Raw genomic sequence first — 6820 nt, forward strand, 5'->3', positions numbered from 1 at the left:
GCATTGATATAGATACTGGCATCTTTATGTCTGCAAAAATAGCACTCGGTACAACTAAATTTAAATATGTAATAATATTAACACATTCGCAACCGGGCGAACCATTTCAATGCCAATTTTGACTGATCTGAGGGCGGACTAGGCAGATGGCATTAAAATTCACCACCATTTGCCCGGTTATAATTAACAGACCTCTGACTAGTCCGTCGTGCAAGCAAGAGACGTTAGTCAGCACATTTTCATATTTTAAAGGGCTCAGGTAGTTTTTTGTTAAGTAAATTGATGAAAAAAACAGCAATGTTGTCACCCATTGTTGGGACAAAAAGTTAATGGTGAATAAAAAATCAGGAACTTTTTTTAACCAGATTGGTCCATAAGCAGCATCATTTAGAGCTTTATTGATTAAAATCATAGAATGTTAAGCCCTCAGATCCAAGGGCACATTTCATTTCATGGTTAGTTAAGCTCTACAATTGTCTGCTGCTACAATTGTCATGGGGTTAAGTAAATAAAAACCGCTATAAAATATTGTGTTAAAGTAATTAAGGATTTCTAAAAATCAGAGAAATGAATTGGAAAGAACAAGATAGATACAAAATGCTGGAGTAACTCAGCGGGTCCGGCAGCACCACTGGAGAAAAGGATTAGGTGATGTTTCGGGTTGAAAACCTTCTTTAGACTGAAAGATAGAGGTGGAGGTGGGGGGAGGGGGATGGGGGGACTGGAGGTGAGAAAAGGCCAGAACAAAATGGTTCCAGCAATAGGTGGCTAGATTAAGGTGAAGTAAAATGAAGTACAATCAGACAGCCACTTACCATCTCCCTCAGAAGCACATGCCAGTCCTACTGAGAGGTCTGATAGGAAGCGTGCCTCAGCACAGGAGTTCCCCAACTCTTGACACACATATGGAGAAGTCAAGTCACTGTGGAGCAGCGGTAGAGTTGCAGCCTTACAGCGCCAGAGACCAGGGTTTGATCCTGACTACGGGTGCCGTCTGTACAGACTTTGCACGCTCGCCCCGTGTTTTCTATAATAATAATAATAATGGATGGGATTTATATAGCGCCTTTCTAATACTCAAGGCGCTTTACATCGATTTCTATGGCATTCTTCGGTTCTCTCCCATATTCCAAAGACGTGCAAGTTTGTAGATTAATTGGCTTTTGTAAATTGTCCTTAGTGTGTACGACAGAACTGGTCGGCATGGACTCAGTGGGTCGAACTGCCTGTTTCCGCTCTGTATCTCTAAAACTTAAACTAAACTAAAGTCAAGAGTGTTTAATTATCATGTGTATCAACAATGGAACAATGACATTCTTAATTGCTGCAACTTAACAGGCCCATAAATGCAATAACACATAGATGATATATAGAAGGCAAACAAAAATAATAACCATGATACAAAGTTACCGGTAATAGGACAAAAAACAAAATCTATTGTGCAACCAAAGACACGGTCCTGAGAAGATTATAGTTGCTGAGGTCAACGTTGCATAGGGTTACCTGATGGTTACTGGGAAGAAGCTGTTCTTGAACCTTGAGGTAATGGTTCATGTATATCTCTTGTTTCATATATCCCTAACTAGTCTTAACAAGGGTCTCGACCCGAAATGTCACCCATTCCTTCTCTCCAGAGATGCTGCCTGTTGCTATTGAGGGAGTGCAGAGTAGGTTCACGAGGTTAATTCCTGGGATGACAGGACTGTCATATGCTGAGAGAATGGAGAGGCTGGGCTTGTATACACTGGAATTTAGAAGGATGAGAGGGCATCTTATTGAAACATATAAGATTATTAAGGGTTTGGACACGCTAGAGGCAGGAAACATGTTTCCGATGTTTAAGAATAAGGGGTAAGCCATTTAGAACGGAGATGAGGAAAAACTTTTTCACACAGAGGGTTGTGAATCTGTGGAATTCTCTGCCTCAGAAGGCAGTGGAGGCCAATTTTCTGGGTGCTTTCAAGAGAGAGTTATGGTCCGGTCCTGCCCACTTACGCAATTTTTTTGGCGATTTGCCGGCACCCGTCATAGTCGCAGGAGGTCGCCGAAAATGTTCAACAAGTTAAAAATCCAGCAGTGACCAGAAAAAAGTACGACTCTTTGGGCGACTACTCACGACCATACAGGCTTCACCCCGCGACATGTCGCCAGGGTGTCGCCTGTATGGTCGTGAGTGGTCTTCTCAGTCGCCCAAAGAGTTGTAGCGTATTTCTGGTCGCCACTGAATTTTCAACATGTTGAACATTTTCGGCAACCTGCAACAACCTATGACGAGTGCCGACAGTCACCGAAAAAGTCGCGTAAGTGGGACAGGCCCATTAGATGGAGCTCTTAAAGATAGCGGAGTCAGGGGATATGGCGAGAAGTGGATTGTAGATGATCAGCCATGATCATATTGAATGATGGTGCTGGCTCGAAGGGCCGAATGGCTGCACCTATTGCCTATTGTCTGTTGTCTATCTTGGGATTGCTGTAAAAGTTCACTTGGTTTACTGAAGTCTTCTCATTGGTTTTCTCTTTTGGCTTTGAGTCTTTGGAACTTTCTTAGGGAGTCGGCTACAGAATAAGGGAATTTAAGCTTCAATTAGTTCAGTTTAGTTTATGATTGTCGCATGTACCGTGATGAAGTGAAAAGCTTTTGTTTGGGGGCTATCCAGTCAAAGAACAGACTGTCCATGATTACAATCAAGCCGTTCACCGTGCACAGATGAGGGATAAAGGATACAACAGTTATGCAAAATATAACACTGAAGTCTAATAAAGTCCAATTGAAGATAGTTCAAATATGTCCAATGAGGTTGATGGGAGGTTTGGACCACACTCTAGCTGATGAGAGGCAGTTCAGTTGCCTGATAACAACTGGGAAGAAACTGTCCCTGAAACTGGAGGTATGTGATTTCAAACTTCTATATCTCTTGCCTGATGGGACAGGGGTGATGAGGGAGTGACCTCGGTAAGACTGGCAGCTTTGCCAAAGCAGCATTTTTTTTAGATTAGATTAGAGGAACCACGTGGAAACAGGCCTTTTGGTAGCAATGTTACAAAATTTTGAGATTTTAAAAATCAAGTCTGTAATTTATCCCATCAGATAAAGCATAAAAATAAGTTTAATTTGACATCTAATTCACTTTCATATCTCAAGTATTTAAAAAGTTATGGCCATTTTCATACTCGGAAATGAGCATCTTGTTCCCTATTGATTTTCTATGGACATAACAAAAAAGTTGTGATCGTGAACAGTCAAAAGCCCATAACTTTCTTAAAAATTAAGAGAACTGAATGAAATTTTCAGTTATCATAGATTGAAGCATTCTGAAACAAATATAAAATAATCTTACTTGGATGACCTGAAATTAAAGCATATAATTAGTTAGTTACCTAATTGTAGCTAATTTCAGACTTCAATTACTAGATCTAAACATCTATCCATTTCTTAATAAATTATTAACATTTTTAAATAGCCTAAATGTCCAAATAATATTCACAAATAATTCACAATAAAACATGATTTTTAAATCTCATTTACATTAATTTATAGACCAAATGGAAGGAATTTAGTGTTCAATTGCTGTAAATAAATGCCCATTTAAATCAGCTTTCTAGTGGGATCCTGTGGAACGCGCTGGTTTAGAACGTTCACATTGCGGTAGATTTGTGCCCCAAATGCCGAGAAAAATACTGCGCGATATAATGGGCCCAAATTGAGCTACTCGCAATATTAAACTTTGTATAAAAGGATCTTTAGAAGCCCTTTTGAATGTAAAAATATACAACCTAACTTCTGCTATTTTCTTTATGAGACTCTGCGGTTGCTGACGGTCGCGGGTTTAAAGATTGATTTTTAAACTACTATAACTATTATTCAAGGCCTTTAAACCTAATAATAGCTTTTGCGACGAGGTCTTCCAGCGATTTTTCGTTAATAATTAACTAGGCTGAACATTTTCGATTGGAACAGCTTAGAGAAAATCGCGTTTTAAACCCGCCCCCTCTAAACGGCGCCAAAATCGCGCACACCCTCAGCGGCAGATCTTCAAAGACGCTTCAGGTACGCTTTGCAACATACCTACTTTTGGCCCACCAATTCTGCATTGTCCAGCAATCATCCGTACACTAGTTCTATGCTACACACCAGGGACAATTATAACCTACAAACCCATATGTCTTTGGAATATGGGAGGAAACTGGAGTGCCTGGAGTAAACACACGCGGTCACAGGGAGAATGAACAAACTCCGTTCCGACAGCACCCGCAGTCAGGATCGAAACCGGGTCTCTGGTGCTTCAAGGTAGCAACTCTACCACCGCACCTCTGTGCCACACTAACAAATAATAATAATAATAATAATGGATGGGATTTATATAGCGCCTTTCTAATACTCAAGGCGCTTTACATCGCATTATTCATTCACTCCTCAGTCACACTCGGTGGTGGTAAGCTACTTCTGCAGCCACAGCTGCCCTGGGGCAGACTGACGGAAGCGTGGCTGCCAATCTGCGCCTACGGCCCCCCCGACCACCACCAATCACTCACACACATTCACACACAGGCAAAGGTGGGTGAAGTGTCTTGCCCAAGGACACAACGACAGTATGCACTCCAAGCGGGATTCGAACCGGCTACCTTCCGGTTGCCAGCCGAACACTTAGCCCATTGTGCCATCTGTCGTCCCAAAGTGCACATCTGTCTCTTTATTTTGGGTAGGATGATAATGTGTTGAAAATAATTCAAAAACCAACGGATGCCTCGAATAGGCAAGTAGTCTTGTGAGGTAAGATTGGATAGGCTGGGCATGTTTCTACTAGAGTTCAGAAGAGCAATTTGACGGATCCATTTAAGATCCTGAGGAGTCTTTTACAATACAATACAATACAATAATACAATTCAATTTATTGTCATTTGGACCCCTTGAGGTCCAAACGAAATGTCGTTTCTGCAGCCATACATTACAAACAAATAGACCCAAGACACAACATAATTTACATAAACATCCATCACATTGCTGTGATGGAAGGCCAAAAAAACTTATCTCTCCACTGCACTCTCCCCCCCCGATGTCAGAGTCAAAGTCAAAGTCAAAGCCCCCGGCGGGCGATGACGATTTTCCCGCGGCCATTAAAGCCACGCCGGGTGATGCAAGGTCGCGCACCGGGTTCTTGATGTTAGAGCCCCCGGTGTGCGCTCGCAGAGTCCCGCGGCCATTCCAAGCCGCGCGGGGCGATGATGTAAGGCCCCGCTCCAGGTGCTCTTCAACCCCGCAACTCGGGCGGGAGAAGTCGCCGTTGCGGGAGCCCTGAAAAGCGGGCTCCCGGTGCCGCCGTCCGCCAAACCCGCAGTTGCAGCCTCCGAATCTCCCGAGGTCGGGCCGCAGCAGCGTCCACCACAGCTCCACCCACTCTGGACTCGGCCAGCTCCGCGACGGTGAGGTGAGTAGTCGGCACCAGAGCCCCCGGTCTTCCTGTTGGAGGCCGCTCCTCGTTGCAGCCCCAACGACAACGGAGACCCGACAAAGAAAAGGTCGGGTCTCCCGTGCAGGGAGAGATTTAAAAGTTACCCCCTCCCCCCCACACCACCCCCACCCCCCCACACACATACCCCAACAAAAAATAACAAAAACTACATAAAAACATAGACATAAAATAATAAAAACGCAGACGGACTGCAGAGGCCGCTGCTGACGAGAGTCGCGCCTACCACATTTCAGGGCTAATGTGGTAGGGACGGCAACTCTTGTAAGAGAATCGGAAACTAGGGCTCACTGTTTAAAAATAAGATGCTATCTATTTAAATTAGAGATTAGGGTTTTTTTCTCTTGTGGGTTTGAATCTTTGGAGGTTTCTTAGAATATGGAAGAACACAGCATAGGAACAGGTGCTTCAGCCCACAAAGTCTGTGCTGAATGTGATGCCAGGTTAATATCCACTGTCTTTATGTGATCCATATCCCTCCATGATCTGCATATCTATGCATCGATCTAAAAGTCTCTTAACCGCCACTAGCATATCTGCTTCCACGATCACCTCTTGCTGCGTGTTCTAGGCATCCACCACTCTGTGCAAAATACTTGCTCTGCTCAGTTCCCCCTCTGACCTTAAAGCTGTGCTCTCTGGCCTTGGACTTTTCCATCCTGGTTAAAAGGCTCTGACTGTCCACCCTATCTCTGCGTTCATATGTGTAATGAGTCGACTCGAACACACATCAAGATACAACACATGTCTATTAAATCTACATACAGCAAGGACCTGTAGTCATCACATCTCCGAGCTGCTACGCATTCTAACTAGCGTAAGCAAGCTCTTGATAATACGAAGCACATACTAGGCGGAGTCACTACTAACAAACACTATAATAGAAACATAGAAACATAGAAAATAGGTGCAGGAGGAGGCCATTCTGCCCTTCGAGCCATTCATTGTGATCATGGCTGATCGTCCCCTATCAATAACCCATGCCTGCCTTCTCCCAATATCCCTTGACTCCACTAGCCCCTCGATCTCTATCTAACTCTCTCTTAAATCCATCCAGTAACTTGGCCTCCACTGCCCTCTGTGGCAGGGAATTCCATAAATTCACAACTCTCTGAGAGAAAACGTTTTTTTCTCACCTCAGTCTTAAATGACCTCCCCTTTATTCTAAGACTGTGGCCCTTGGTTCTGGACTCGCCCAACATTGGGAACATTTTTCCTGCATCTAGCTTGTCCAGTCCTTTTATAATTTTATATGTTTCTATAATATGCCCCCTCATAATTGGCTAGTATGAAATAGCTAATCTACAATATGCTTTTATATACTTCTCTCAGGTCGCCCATCAATCTCCAAC

This window comes from Amblyraja radiata, chromosome 2, assembly GCF_010909765.2.
Source record: "Amblyraja radiata isolate CabotCenter1 chromosome 2, sAmbRad1.1.pri, whole genome shotgun sequence".
NCBI lineage: Eukaryota > Metazoa > Chordata > Chondrichthyes > Rajiformes > Rajidae > Amblyraja > Amblyraja radiata.